This window comes from Armigeres subalbatus, chromosome 3, assembly GCF_024139115.2.
Source record: "Armigeres subalbatus isolate Guangzhou_Male chromosome 3, GZ_Asu_2, whole genome shotgun sequence".
Lineage (NCBI taxonomy): Eukaryota > Metazoa > Arthropoda > Insecta > Diptera > Culicidae > Armigeres > Armigeres subalbatus.
In genome coordinates this window covers 209,321,834-209,336,872 of record NC_085141.1, presented here as the reverse complement: position 1 = coordinate 209,336,872, position 15,039 = coordinate 209,321,834, and positions in this window count along the sequence as shown.

Here is a 15,039-nt window from a genome sequence, read left to right as displayed (position 1 = left end):
CCTCCGTCTCTTCACGATCTCGATCTTCCTGCTGGTGCTTTCTCCTCCGGAAAATCGAGTTTTGTCTGTTCCGCGCCCGTTTGTATCGTGCCTCGTTCGCCCTTGTGCGGTGTTGCAGCAATCTCGCCCATGCTGCATTCTTCTCCTCAACTAACTGCTCACCGTCTTGTAGCCGCCCAATGTTTAGCCGCGGCGGATGACTCCGACGCGTGTTGATATCACCGTCGAGAGTTTTGAGCGCAGACATACTGCAACGAGGTAGTGGTCGGATTCAATATTCGCACTGCGGTAAGTGCGTACGTTCGTGATGTCGGAGAAGAATTTACCGTCGATTAGAACGTGGTTGATTTGGTTTTCCGTTACTTGATTAGGTGATTTCCATGTGGCCTTGTGGATATTCTTGAGGGGGAAGAAAGTGCTCCGGACTACCATTCCGCGGGAGGCTGCAAAGTTTATGCATCGTTGGCCGTTGTCGTTCGATACGGTGTGCAGACTATCCGGTACGATGACCGGTCTATATATTTCCTCCCTTCCTACCTGAGCGTTCATGTCACCGATGACGATTTTGACGTCCCGCAGTGGGCATCCATCGTATGTCTGCTCCAGCTGCGCAAAGAACGCTTCTTTCTCGTCGTCGGGTCTCCCTTCGTGTGGGCAGTGCACATCCTTGCGTTGATTGGCTGCCACCCAATCACATGTTGGCGCATCTTTCCCAGCACTATGAAGCCGGTTTCCAGCTCGTTGGTGGTGCCACAGCTTTGGTAGAAGGTAGCCGCTCGATGCCCGCTTTTCCACACTTTCTGTCCTGTCCAGCAGATTTCCTGCAGCGCTACGACATCGAAGTTGCGGGGATGTAATTCATCGTAGATTATCCTGTCGCAACCTGCGAAGCCTAGCGACTTGCAGTTCCATGTTCCAAGCTTCCAATCGTGATCCTTTATTCGTCGCCTAGGTCGTTGCCGATTGTATCGAGTCGCATTATCTCTTATATTGTTCGTAATGATTGGTTTTCCAGGCGGCTTATTGGACCTGCGCAAACCTCCTGTCTCGTCGGAGGGCCGTCGTGTCAGGGCTGTTTAGCGTCCCACCTAACACCAGGACTTGGGCTTGTGCGCTTTGAGCGGCACACGGTCGCTTTGGTGGGGCCTACTTGCGGATACATGCAGCTTTTTATAGAAGTTTAACAGGGCCTACTGTCAAACCCAACCACATCCTAGGCAGGCGCCACAACTCGCAGATGGCCTGGGGAGAGATCGTCAAGCCCTTGGACATAGTCCCTGCTGCCCCCCATGGTGGATGTGATCCCTTCTTTAAAAATAGGCGCACTATAGGATTTCGGGCGGTCATTAATCGAAAATGTCATGTCTTCCGAATTATTTTAAAATATTTTCTCTCCATTGTCAATACTCTAATTAAGAGAAATTCTGAATTTGAAGTCTCTAGGTGCACTAGTTCCAAAGATATAAGGTGTCAAAGTCAGAAATGGGTAAAAAAGTTAACAAATTTCCTGAAAAAATATTTTACTTTCAACTATTTATTGAAATATTTTCTTAATGTTTTTTCTTTAATGTTAATACATCATTACAAAGGTAATTGTATAAGCTTTAAAATGGTATGCAAAAACTAATGGTTACATTGTGAAAAAAAATGAAAAAATGCGGAAACAATATTTTTTCCAAAAACGACGCTATTTTCAACTTTGATAGTGAAGAACTTTTTTTCCTCAGAAATCCCCAGGTTCTTTTATGATGCACATCAAGGACGAAGCTTCGACTAAAATTTCCCGAAATAATTTCTTGCCAGTATTTGCAATTAACAGAGTTAAATCACTTTGATTTTTTTCATTTATTTTTTTACTGTGTTTTGCCTCTCTCGTACTCCAAGGTTAATGCTCATTCCAAAAACGAATGTTTGATAGAAGGCCCGGAGATCCGTAGTGGTATATATCAACTAACTCAGCTCGAAGAATTGAGGTGATGTCTGTATGTGTGTGCATGCGCGTCTGTATGTATGTGCGCAAATCGCCATTTAGACGCTTATTTGTGTACGATTTTCTCGCAACAAGTTTCATTCGACGGGAAATCTAGTCCCATCGTTTCCTATTGAAAATGGGCCAGACTGAACTATGGGCTCAAAGGGTATGGTCAAAATACATGTATTGGTAATAACTTCGACTTTATTTATAACAATTTTTTAACTTTTCAAAGGAGTGAATGAATAAAACCCCAATACAATGCAGCACAAGGGAAAAGGTAACAGAATTTAAATTTTTCCTGTCAAGCTTTACTGCTTCATTGGCCATTCCGCTGACTTGGGTTAGGGGCTTGAGTGGTTTGAGTCATTTTGCTAAACCTATTTTTCTGAGCTATTCATTAGCTACTGATGGAGAACTAAATATGAGGTTTCATAGTATGTAAATATTTATAAATCTCATGGAATCAATAATTCCCGACATGTTTATTGCAAAAGTAAAGACGAACAATATCTTAGTTAGTACGGAGAGTATGAAATTCTTGCTAGTGTTCATGAATGTCTGGCTAAAGGTAGGGAAATATTTATTCACTCATCTACACTTTGAGGTTCACTGGCTGAACAACCAGCGGAAAGTCAATATAAAAAAAGAAGAAATTTAGAACTCATAATGCAAGAAAATGATCAAGAGAGGCAAATGTTGACATTTTTCTTCGTGCCTTACATGAATCAGATCTATTTTAAGCTCGATTTGGATAACGAGGAGACATTGGAAAAAATCACTAACCTAATGCCATGCGTAATTTCATAATATTTGAAGATTTTAAAAGTTCTTTATCCTCTGATACTTTAGATGAATTCATGTCATCTTCCATCGTTGATGGAATTGAAGAAAATATCATTAAAGATTTAAACCTTCACACAGAAAAAGAATGATGCTATATATAACTTGTAGAAATCATGAAAACAAATCAAAAATAATTTAAATAGTGTTGTTATTCAAATTGAAAGAAATTTGCTTTTCGGAACAATGGAGCATTGTGGAATGAATGAATGTTCACATTTTTGAGAATATATTATTCTCATTTATTTTTGAATAACTTGTACAAATGTCATGGGATTGCGATTTCTAATTTGCTAATACCCTTTTTCAAAAGTTATTTCCAATTCTGATTCTTTAAGAAAATTGTTTAACTATTTTTAGTGGAATGTTTTCACTGTCATAAGACGAGTTTAGTAAAATTCCATTTTATTCCACCAACTCGTATTAGTTCTACATATACGTATTTCGACCTGTTAGGACGTCTTCAGTGTCTCGTACTTTACTCGTTCTTGACTTCTGATTCTTTGATTAACATTTAATGCTTTAGGATCCTTCAGAACCTAGTACTTTGTCAAACAGATTGTTCTAAATACAAATTGTGAGGCATGAGAGTAAGAACAAAAAATATCACTGAATGTCATGAAATTAATGTCTTTTAACATTAATTCGGTTCTCTCGCCGCCAACTTCAGATTTAGAGCAATGAAAAGTTATTAGATTTATTGGTAGGGGAGGCGTTTTGTTACTTTCTTCCCACAAAAATGATTACCTTCCGCAAAAAATATACAAAAATATATAGACGACAGTCCACAAATGAGGATGGAGAAGGGGAGGGTTCATGATGTCCATAAATTGCTGTACTTAGTTTTTGTACAACCCCTTCCTTCTCCTCAAGAAAACATATAAAATTAAACTTCCTAAATTGGATTGCTTTGTCACGTTAATCGAATTTATGAAAAAATATTACGTAATTCATAGACGATCCCTAAAGGGGGGTGTTAGAAATTATATATTCATGCTATTTCGACCATACACAGCTAAAGCAAAGTGGAAAATCACTTGAAAAGTCCAATTTTATTTTTGACCGCTCGCTTGTATGGGGATCCCCCATAGTGAGGCGCTTGCACGGATTATGGCAATGGAGGATTTGATTCGTTCTTCAAAAGTAGACGCTTGCCCGGATTAGAGCAATGGAGGATGTAATCCCTTCTTAAAAAGTAGGCGTGTGGCCGTATTATGCCAATGAAGGATGTGATCACTTCTATAAAAGTAGGCCCTGCCCGGATTATGGCAATGGTGGATGTGACTCCTTTTTTATAAGTAGGTGCTTGCCGGGAATAAATCAACGGTAGATGTGATCTCTTCCCCGAAATATCCCTTTCGCTTTCACAGTTCGAAATTATGCCAAATGACCCACTCTTTTCTTGCAGTTCAAAATTATGACAAATGTCCGTTATACCAAATGACCATTATGCCAAATGGCCAACTTTATGCCTCACAGTTGATTTCTTTAAACTTTTTTAAAAGTTGTTTTCTGTGTATATTTGATTTTTTAAACTAATAACTTTTTCAATTACTGTAAAAATCTGTTAAAATTTTGGCGGAACAAAAATTTACGCGTCCATACTCTAACAGTGCACATTGCGATCCATAAAACAGGCGGACAAAACATACAATTTTTTTCTAGGAATTCCTTATAGAAGCTTTTGTTTCATTTTACAAAGGAAGCAGTTTTTTGTCACGTGAAAACCCACTCCAAAGTTTATTTTGGTCATTTGCTTAGTGCTATAAACGGAAATAAAACGATCGAAATGGTGAGCGCATTACGTATTTACAAATAATTGACACAATAAATCTTGATCTTTCCAGCCATAACGCCCCCACTTCATAGTTTTTCTTTTTGAGTCGTTTTTTTAGGGAGCCGACAACCGAGCACCTTTTTCGAAACGGCATAAAATCAATGCTTAATAAAATTGGTAATAACATTTTTCCAATAGATGAAATAGAACAAATCTTTCCACTAGTTATTAGCTTATGCCTATATGCTTCCATTGGTATGCAAATATCACTACATTGTGCAATTGGATGAAAGTTATGCACCAAAAACAAAAGGGTACATAGAATTTCCATTGAATCTTCGGAATTCTCACGAAAAATTCTTTGGACTTCTACAAATTTGAATCGGCGTGAAAAATTATAAATCAGCGGCGTGACGATGCAAAAATGTCGGCGGAGGCGGCATGGCGGTGCACACCTCTAATCGGAAGTTTCTTCAGCAATTCGTTCAGAAATTTCTTCAAGAATTCACCAAGAAATTCCATTATGAGTTTCTTCGAAAACTGTTTAGCAACTCTTCAATTTTTATAAGCAATGCCTTTGGAAATTTCTTTGAGAATTCCTTCGGAAATTCCTCCTTGTAAAATTTTTTCGGCAATTATTCCATGAGTTCCTCCAATAAATTCTTCCAGATATTACATAACGGATTTCTTCGAAATTTCCCTAAGGAGTTTCTTCAAAGCTTTATCCAGCAATTCCTTCGAAACATTCTCGGGAATTCTTCCAGAACTTCCTGTAGGAATTCCTTCGAAAATGCCTTCATGGTTAGGAGTTCTAGGAATTTTCAGAAGAATCCAGAAAGTAATTTCTGAAGGATTTTTTGAAGGGATTTCCAGAGGAATTCTAAAAAGAATTTATAAAGAAATTTCTAATAGAATTTCAGAGGAAATGTCTACCGGCATTTCTGAAGTAATTCCTAGATTCTCCAGGAATTCCTTCAGATTTTTTTCCAGTTTCAAAATTTCCTCCAGAGATTCTTTTGGAGATTCGTCCAGAAATTGCCTCAAGGAATGGTACATAAACTCCTCCGGAAACGAATTCCAGAAAGTCTCTCGGATTTTTTTTTCAGGTTTTCCTTAGAATTTTCCTCAGGAAATGGTTTGGAATTTCCTCCACCTATTCCTTCGGAAATTTGTTTAGGAAAACCTTGGAAAAATCGTTAAGGTATTCCGAAAATTCCTTCAGAAATTCTTCCAAGAACTTTTTTGGAATTCCTTGCGAAGTTCTAGGACGAAATTTCCTTAAGAATTCCTTAACAATTTCCTGAAGGAATATCCGAAGAAATTCCCGAAGGATTTTTCTTAGTAACTCCTGAAGAAACTTCCGACAGTCTTAGATTTCTCCGAAAATTCCTTTGGACATTCCGTCAAGACTTCGTTCAGAAATTCGGATATACCTTCTGAAAATCCTTCGCAAATTTCGTTTGAAATATCTACGGAAAATGTTTTAAGAGTTGTCTCGGAAGTTATTCTAGAATTCATCCAAAAATTCTCTTAAAACTGCTTCAGAAATTCATTTACGGATTACTTCGGAAATATCTCTCAGCTTGGGAAACTTGTTTAGGATTTTTTTTCGAAAACAAATTTACGAATTTCTTCGGAAGAATCTTTTAGGAATTCCTCCGTTTATTTTTTAAATTCCTCTAGGGGTTCTGTAGCAAGTTCCTTGACAATGTTTCTTGAAATTCGCATATGATTTCCTTTAGAACTACCTTAAGCAATTTCTAGAAAATTTCTCCTTTGAAAATTCCTCCAGGCACTGACAAAACTAGCTCTGTGCACATCGTTGATTCGTCCAGGTGCCCTGTATGGTTATGAATCATGGACGATAAAAGATGCAGCCTATCGAGTTCTCGAAATGTTTGAGTGAAAAATACTGCGTTCAATACTTGGAGGCGTGGTGGAAAATGGTAAATGGCTCAGACGAATGAATGAATCACGAGTTGTACCAAGTGTACAAAAATGCAGACAAATGTAGGCTGATAAAATACGGCAGATTACAGTGGGCTGGAGATGTGGTGCGAATACCGGAAGGGACCAACAAAAAAAACCTGCAGATAACCTGGAAAAGGACGTTGGCTTCGGGGTAGACATTTCCTTCAGGAATTCCCTCACATTTTTTCGGGATCTCTTCTAAAATTTCTTTTGTCGGGCTTTCTTCGAAATTTTCTTAACCTTCCGGGACTCGCTTCGTCCTGGACCGCTTACGCAGTCCCGCTTCTGTTGTGAACAAGAGGCGTGCTTTTTTCAAAGGTGTTGTACTTTTTACAACGGCGCGAGTCCCCGAAGGTTAAAAGATTCTTGATTTATTTTTTTTTGGAAATTCCTTCAGTTTCCAAAGTTCTTCCAGAAATTCCTGCAAAAATGTTGCCGAAACTAGTTCATTCTTGGATAAATTTCAGAATAAATTCCTGCAGGAATATTCTATAATTTTACTAGAGGAATTTCTCAAAGAGAATTAAATTCCCTAAGAAATGCCTGTAGGAATTTCCGAAAAAAATCCTAGATTCCTCCAGAAATTTCCTCATGAACTCCACTAAGAGCTTTTTTGGCATATTTAACCAAATTTCAGGAAAAAATATTCAATTTAGTTGGTTATCGTGTCCCAGTCTTACTCAGCTTGTATTTTTGTTCAGTTATGTTGATATTCAATTGAGATTTGTGCATACAAGAACGCGAAGTGTGGCTGTCTTTAGTGGATCCTGTCCAATATGTCCTTCCAGGAGTCACAGCAGTGAACGAAGTGGCACTGCAAATTATCTAAAAAAAATGATGTGCAGCTACTCAAACATTGCCCCACTGTACACATACACAAAGAATAGTAGTTCGATTTTTTTCTGAAAATTAGATATATTGAGGAGTAAAACGACTGGAGTGTATTAGAATCCTGAATTGGAAATAACTTTTGAGAAAAGGTTTTGACAAATTAGTTCTATTACACCAAAATCTCATTATCAACACTGCTCAGGAGTCACGAAAAGTGAAGCAGGATTTATTATTAAAATTTGATTCATCAAAATCAGAGAATGACAAAATAGTGTTAATTTTAATAACATTTTGAAATCAGGTATTGATTAGTGTCGCCGGGAATTGACTATTTTGAATGTACTCTTTGGTGTTCGGCAAACGTAGAATATTGCAATTTCAGTCCACTGAAGTCGCTTTTTATACGGTCAGTCTACTGATCAATCCCCCTAAAAGTGAGAAGAAAAATTTATGTTTTCCACTTCACAACATATAAGGTTTGATTCTTCATAAAAGTTGTAGCAAAAATTCCCCTGAAAAACTTTGTCGAAGACACCATGTTCGTAGCTTCGTTACTTTTGGAGATTTTTTCATTTTAAGTTGCAGTCGACGCAGATTGCGGTCTAGTTGTTTCCTATTGAAAATTGGCCCGATCGGTCATTGCGTTCCAAAGTTATTGAAAAAACCCAGATTAATCCACCTAGCGGTGATAGTGCCTTTCTCGTTTCTTGTAAGAGAGTAATTTCTTCGCACTTTTGGTATGAAAAAAAGTATTTTGGCCATAACTTCTGAGCCCATAGTCCGATCCGGCCAATTTTAGTAGGAAACAATGGGACATGATTCTGCGTCGAATGTTGCGAGTAAATCGGCCTAGAGTAAGTGCCTAAACAGGGAAAAAACAATTTCTTGTAAAAACTGGCCATAACTCCGAAGCCTATAGTCCACTGGGCCGGTTTTCGATACGAAACAATGGGACAAGATTCCGCGTCGAATGCAACTTGTTGCGAGCAAATCGGTTGAGGATAAATGCCTAAGAAATGAAATGGTTAAGGATAAGTGCCTGAGAAATCAGTGAGATTATTTTGCGCACACACATACACACACAGACATCTATTTAATTCGTCGAGCTGAGTCGATCGGTATACACCCGATTCTTTTTTTACACGGATTATTTTCACACGGATTTTTTTACACGGCTTTATTTACACGGATTCTTGAAATAATATGGATTTTTTTTGCACGGTTTCTCGAAATAGCACGGATTTTTTTTACACGGATTTTCGAAATAACACGGATTTTTTTTACACGGAACGCATCCCCCATATTAACAAAGACCCTTTTTTTACACGGACATTTTTTACACGGCTTTTTTTGACACGGTTTCTCGAAATAGCACGGATTTTTTTAGACTTGATCCCCGGGGAGACTTGATCACCCCCTGATTTATCGAGAACTAAAGTAGTTTTGTTCTAGCGTGACCTTCACGTGGTGAGTTATTTTTTGGGTTGACAACCTTATTTATTCTGCAGGGCGGCTTGTATGTTTTGACCTTCCTAAAGATTTTTTTATTGGCCACGCAAAATTTGAATAACTTTTCATAACAATGACCAAATGCTTTCGTTTTTTTCACAGCACGAAGCCATAAATGTGCTTAATGATTTGTACTGGTGGAAATGTCAACATTCCATCAAAGTTTTAGGATATTTGGATTTGAAGTTATTGCCTCAATATGGGGACATTTGATCCCCCATTAGTCACTCATACAAAAATTTGGCGAAAAAATTCAAAAAAATATAAATCTGTTCTCAGGCTTCTGATTTTTTTGTAGATTTGACAAATTTGATGAAGGGTTGGCAGGAAACATTATTTATTGGGTAGATATCATAAAAAGAGGATCAAGTCTCCCCAAATTCAAAAATAACATGTGCTGTCGACTTCAATAACAAAAATCGTTCATGTATACGCACAGCAATTCGAAAATTGCGCGTTTTTTAAAGGAAGAATATTTAAAAAATCTGAGGGCACCTTTCTAATTTTAACAAAGCAAGCTCTTGAAGAGGGATCAATTTCCCCCGAATATTTTTTTGACAGCACTCTAAAAAATCGATTATGTATCAATAATAACAATATTTTAAGGACTGTCATACATCAGTAAAGTTAAATACTATATTTCTTAGAGAGTCAGTGTGGAAATCGCGTATGTTTATTTATTTTTGGCTGTGATACATCGACAATCAGAAAAGGGGATCAAGTCTACCCAGTCTCCCCTATACTTTGTATACAAGAAAGGCAAAAAGAATTTTGGTCATAATAAGCTAGACTTTTAAATGTGCTTTTATACGAAAAAAAAATAATAATTTAGCCATAACTTCGAAGCCCATAGTCCGATCGGGTCAATTTTCAATAGGAAACAATGGGACAGGATTTTGCGTCGAATGCAATTTGTTGCGAGCAAATCGGTTGAAAATAAGTGCCCAAAAGGTGAGCTAGACTTTTTAATATGCTTTTTTATGAAAAAAAAATTTTTGGCCATAACTTATAAGCCCATAGTTCGATCGGGTCAATTTTCAATAGGAAACAATGGGACAGGATTCTGCGTCGAATGCAACTTGTTGCGAGCAAATCGGTTGAGAATAAGTGCCCAAAAAGTGAGCTAGACTTTTTAATGTGCTTTTTTATGAAAAAAAGTATTTTGGCCATAACTTCTAAGCCCATAGTTCGATCGGGTCAATTTTCAATAGGAAACAATAGGACTGGATTTTGCTTCGAATGCAATTTGTTGCGAGCAAATCGGTTGAGATTAAGTGCCCAAAACGTGAGCTAGACTTTTTAATGTGCTTTTTTATGAAAAAAAAGTATTTTGGCCATAACTTCTAAGCCCATAGTTCGATCGGGTCAATTCTCAATAGGAAACAATAGGACAGGATTTTGCGTCGAATGCAATTTGTTGCGAGCAAATCGGTTGAGAATAAGTGCCCAAAAAGTGAGCTAGCCTTTTCGCGCACACACACACATACACACCCACATACACACACACACACAGACATCACTCCAATTCATCAAGCTGAGTTGATCGGTATATAACACTATGGGTCTCCGGGCCTCCTATAAAAAGTTCGTTTTTGGAGCGAACATATAGCCTTTACGTATACTTTGTATACGAGAAAGGCAAAACATTGTTTTTTGTCAAGGGAACAAACTCAAAAACGAAATTTTTTTTCAAAGGTTGCAGCAATGTATTCAAATGACCACAAATGGGTATGAATTGGTGAAAAAAGTAAAATCTATCCCCCTGAAGTCCTATTTCGACCTCTTATGTGTTTTTCTTATTTATTTTTTATGCGCGAGAAAGGCACCACCAACGCTAGGTGGATTGATCTGAGTTTTTTTCATTTTCATTTCCACATTTTTTGCATGTTCTAGAAATTTTAAGATAATATTAAAATACGCCATTTGTGTGGCTATTGTGACTTAAAACTTAAAAAAGTTAAAACAGTTTTATTGGATTTTTTAGTCATATTTGATTTAACTGCTACTTGACACCGGGAAAATTGTGGCAGTCAATCTCATACGCATAACAAAGCACAAGTAATGAACTTTAAATTAATACCTGAACTGTAGAGTTGTAAGCAAATGTAAGTAATGTTTCATCAAAAACTATTTCCTACTTTGCAAGGTAGAAATCAATTATCCCCCACAAGGAGTTAATGAACCAATGCACCATGCGTCTCCATAATATTGTATGCTTACATACATCGAACATGTTTTGCTTCCAGCAAAAATGTTACAAGTACAGCGGATTTATGCTCCTATTCTAAATCAACATAAGACATCACAGTCATCACGTCTTTTATTTAATATTTCCACCTGCTCGTGCATTTATCTGCATGAGCAATTAAAACGCAAAGCTTCTCTTTCAGTTGGTGAATGGATTCAAACTCATCTTCCCTTCGGTTTTTCTAGAGCAGACCCGTTCCGTTCATCGATTGGTGCGCATGCAGCGAAATGAAATCGCACCAGAGATCCTTTCCAAATCTTTTACAATAGATAGGTAAATGTTACTGAAATACAAAACCAGAATTGGATTTCGTATCACTAACAGGCTCAGAACTTTTTCCCTTTGGAATTAGTGTATATGCTAGAGTAGGACATAATTCACTTTTTATCACTTCTGCAGATGACAGATTTTAGCGTTCACAGTTGGTGAAGTCTTGAAGGTAAAAAACATGCAAAGTTAAATTACAATCGCTTTTGCAAGCTTCCGTCTTTTTTTGTCTCTTTTGCGGTAGGCTGTAGCGTTTGAGTTCGTTACCGTCACCGAGCAGTTACTATTTCTTTTTATGTTTCATCTAGGAAGGAAGTTCTCCCGATTCCACACTTAAATTTCATAAATTATGCCTGCATGTGTAAGCACCAAAAGTGTCACTTACATTTACGGTCGTCGTTTCTGCGCAACAGGGAAAAAGGAAAAAAGCTTGTAATAACTCTGACAATTTGTATAATGTTTTTGAAATATGGCTCTTCCTAGGTGGTTGTTTCGCACATAATAAAAGAATACAAGAATCGCGAACTAAGTCAGCTGCTATTTCATTTAAAGTGAGGAAGTTTAGAGGAAATTGTTTGCTCTTTTTATTCTTATTTGTTGGCATTATCCATCTATAGGTGCGCATAAAACAAATTGTACCCAGGCAGAAGCCATAAACTGAATAACAAAACATGATATGGACTTGATTGATATAAGAGATAAAAGAACAGGCAGCAATATCAAAAATTTGCACCGAAATATCATTTAAATATCTAGATATGCTATGGATAAGAACAAATTAACGGCACATGATATTGATCACTTCTTACAAATAGCATAACATGATATCCTCATGATATTTTAGTGCAAAAAATTGATATTGTCGTCTGATCTTTTATCTCTTATATCAATCAAGTCCATATCTCATTTTGCTCTCAAATCATGATTTGATATGATTGAGCTATTCTCTTCTTCTCGGGTAGTGGTTCTAATTTTTAACGAACTGTATCGAGCATTGCTCATCTTCGTGAACGAGGATATTCTTTATAAAATAAGCGCATGAGTAGGTACATATGAATATTGTGTCCTTTTAACAAGCAAAGTATTACAGGGCAGTCAAAAGCCATTTGGTGCGGTTTAGCACCAGGAACCCGGATCATGTATAAATTGCTCGCTGATATCCTAAGTTTTCTAGAGTTCTAAAATCTGTCAAAAACTTTAAAGCTTTTGCAATTCATATCCGGAATGAATAATCTAAGGGCAGACACACAGGTTGATGGTAGTTTTCATCACCAAATACCGGTGCCCTTTTAACGAGTTACAGCGCAGCGTGTCATTCAGAACAGCTGCATTCCCATATAATTTGTCACGTTCAAATAGAATGGAATTTTGCATCCGATCGAAAAAGTACTTTCATTCGGAGCTGAATGGCGTACGTCTCCGCTTCTAGTGGGGATTATTTATGTTATCATGTTGATGCAACTCACATGTAGCAAGCGGAGTTGAAAATACACACGCTTTGACACAGCTGGCAAATAGCATCTCGGTTCGCGTATGCTCGGATGCTGCGTACATAAGAGTTCTCCTCGTTCTCGCATCGGGCATGAGTGGCACCATCAAGTGTCTCGATTTCCGCTTCGTGTTTCTCTTCGTCCTTGTTGCATCCTATCACCATTGAAAGCGTCGAGTGCCAACAAGAGAGGAGTCTGTTTCGGTGCTTCCTTTGATAACTCCAATGAAAGCGCTGCGCCAGGCAGCGAAAAACGATTTTAATTGAAAATAAATATTTTTTCGTTTGTTCCAATTAACAATCTCTGAATGTGAAAAAATAATGATACGATAAATAATTTTCGCGTCGGAATAAGGGCTCGCAGCGTGTGTCCGGTCCCGTCCATTTATCCATTATCCCATGTACAATCCGATGCACTACGGTTCGTTAGCCAGAGGGCACGATCCGGTTAGTCAGAGCTGATGATGCGTGAAGCTACACGCCAGAAAGCTGAAAGATCGCTCACGGTCACACCACTGTACAAATAGTTGCTTCTTCTTCTCATCTGACTGACTTCGCATCCCCTGGTAATATCCTGCCCGCGGCATACATAGTATGTATTCAGAGTTTTTACAATTTCTCAACTAGGGTAGAGTGCCCAATAGTGGACCCTCCAGCCGTTTTTGCATTATTACAGCATAATGTGAACCTACCTTACAGTCCTATGAGTTGAAGAAGTTTAAGAAGAACGTCGCGAAACGGATCATGAAAATCAAATGAAATGTCGACTATAGGGAAGCAATTTCCTACTATGGACCCCCAGGGGGTCTAGTCTAGGGCGAATTCAGTCAGACTTTAAAATGTTAATTCCAACGAATAAAGTCGTGTATTTGAGTATTTTATGTATGTATCATGAAGAGGAGATGCAGAACTTGTTAGATATCAAGTAGAATTAATATGTTGAATATCTCATGACAGGAAGAGCAAAACTCCGCTAATAGGGAGTCTACTATTGGACATTTTACCCTAGGTACGAGATTTTCAAGTTTATTATTCTTTCATTCGTATCATACAGAGCAAGCACGTATCCAGTCAATTTCAGTTTGATTTGTAGTTGCACATCGCATAGCTGTGCCCCATAAGAAATTACAGTTTGATTATAATGACTTTGTTGTGAATGTAAGCGAATATACATGCAATGGATTTCAAATTTATTACAAGTTTTTTAACCCACCTTTGCAAAAGCCAAAATCTGACTACTTTTCATACGGTGCTGAAACTTAAAACGTTTTTTCAGCATAAGTAAGAGAAGGATCTACCATTATTTACCCGTTTCGGTCTGACCTAGAAATCAACATTGAAATAACCCGTGTAGGCTCATTTTTCGTCCGATTGCCATGAAATTTTCAGGGAAGAAGCGTCATCATATCTATTTTGTGGTACATGACTTGATTTGACCATGGTGCCAATCCGGCCGGATTTATTAAGGGGGGGTCCTGGGTCAGATGCAGTCAAAAACGGGTCATTTTTTTAAAACCATTGATAAATGAACGAAAGTGACCAGAATGCTGATGCAAACGTGGTCAATCATCATTGATCAGCATCAGAAGTTAGTTTTGACACATTTGAATCACTAGGACATGGTTCCGGATGTTCCGGGAACCTGGTTCCCTGGGGTATCCCTGGGGTGGTGGACACTTTTCAAGTGAACACAACCCAGTCTTGCGACATATCAAACTTCATGGTTTTGGAATAGAATCCTAATAAATGAGTTTTTAGGAGGTTTTGTACACTTTGGCCACATCCGGAAGTGTTCACGGGAATTTGGTTCCCCCAAGAAAGTGGTCAAATCTTGCCTAGCACTAAAACCTTGCGATACATCAATGATTTTGAAAAACAAGCACAATACATGATTTTTTGAGAGATTTTGGACACGTTGATCACGTCCGAAAGTGTTCCCGGGAGCCTGGTTTCCTCAGGGAAGTGGACAAATTTTGATTAGCACCGAAACCCATCTTCCGACCCATCGAACTCCATGATTTTGAAAAACATGCTCAATGGATGAAATATTGAGAGGTTTTGGACACATTGGTCACGTCCGGATGTGTTCTTGGGCGCCTGATTTCTTCAGGGGACCGGACAAAGTTCGATTA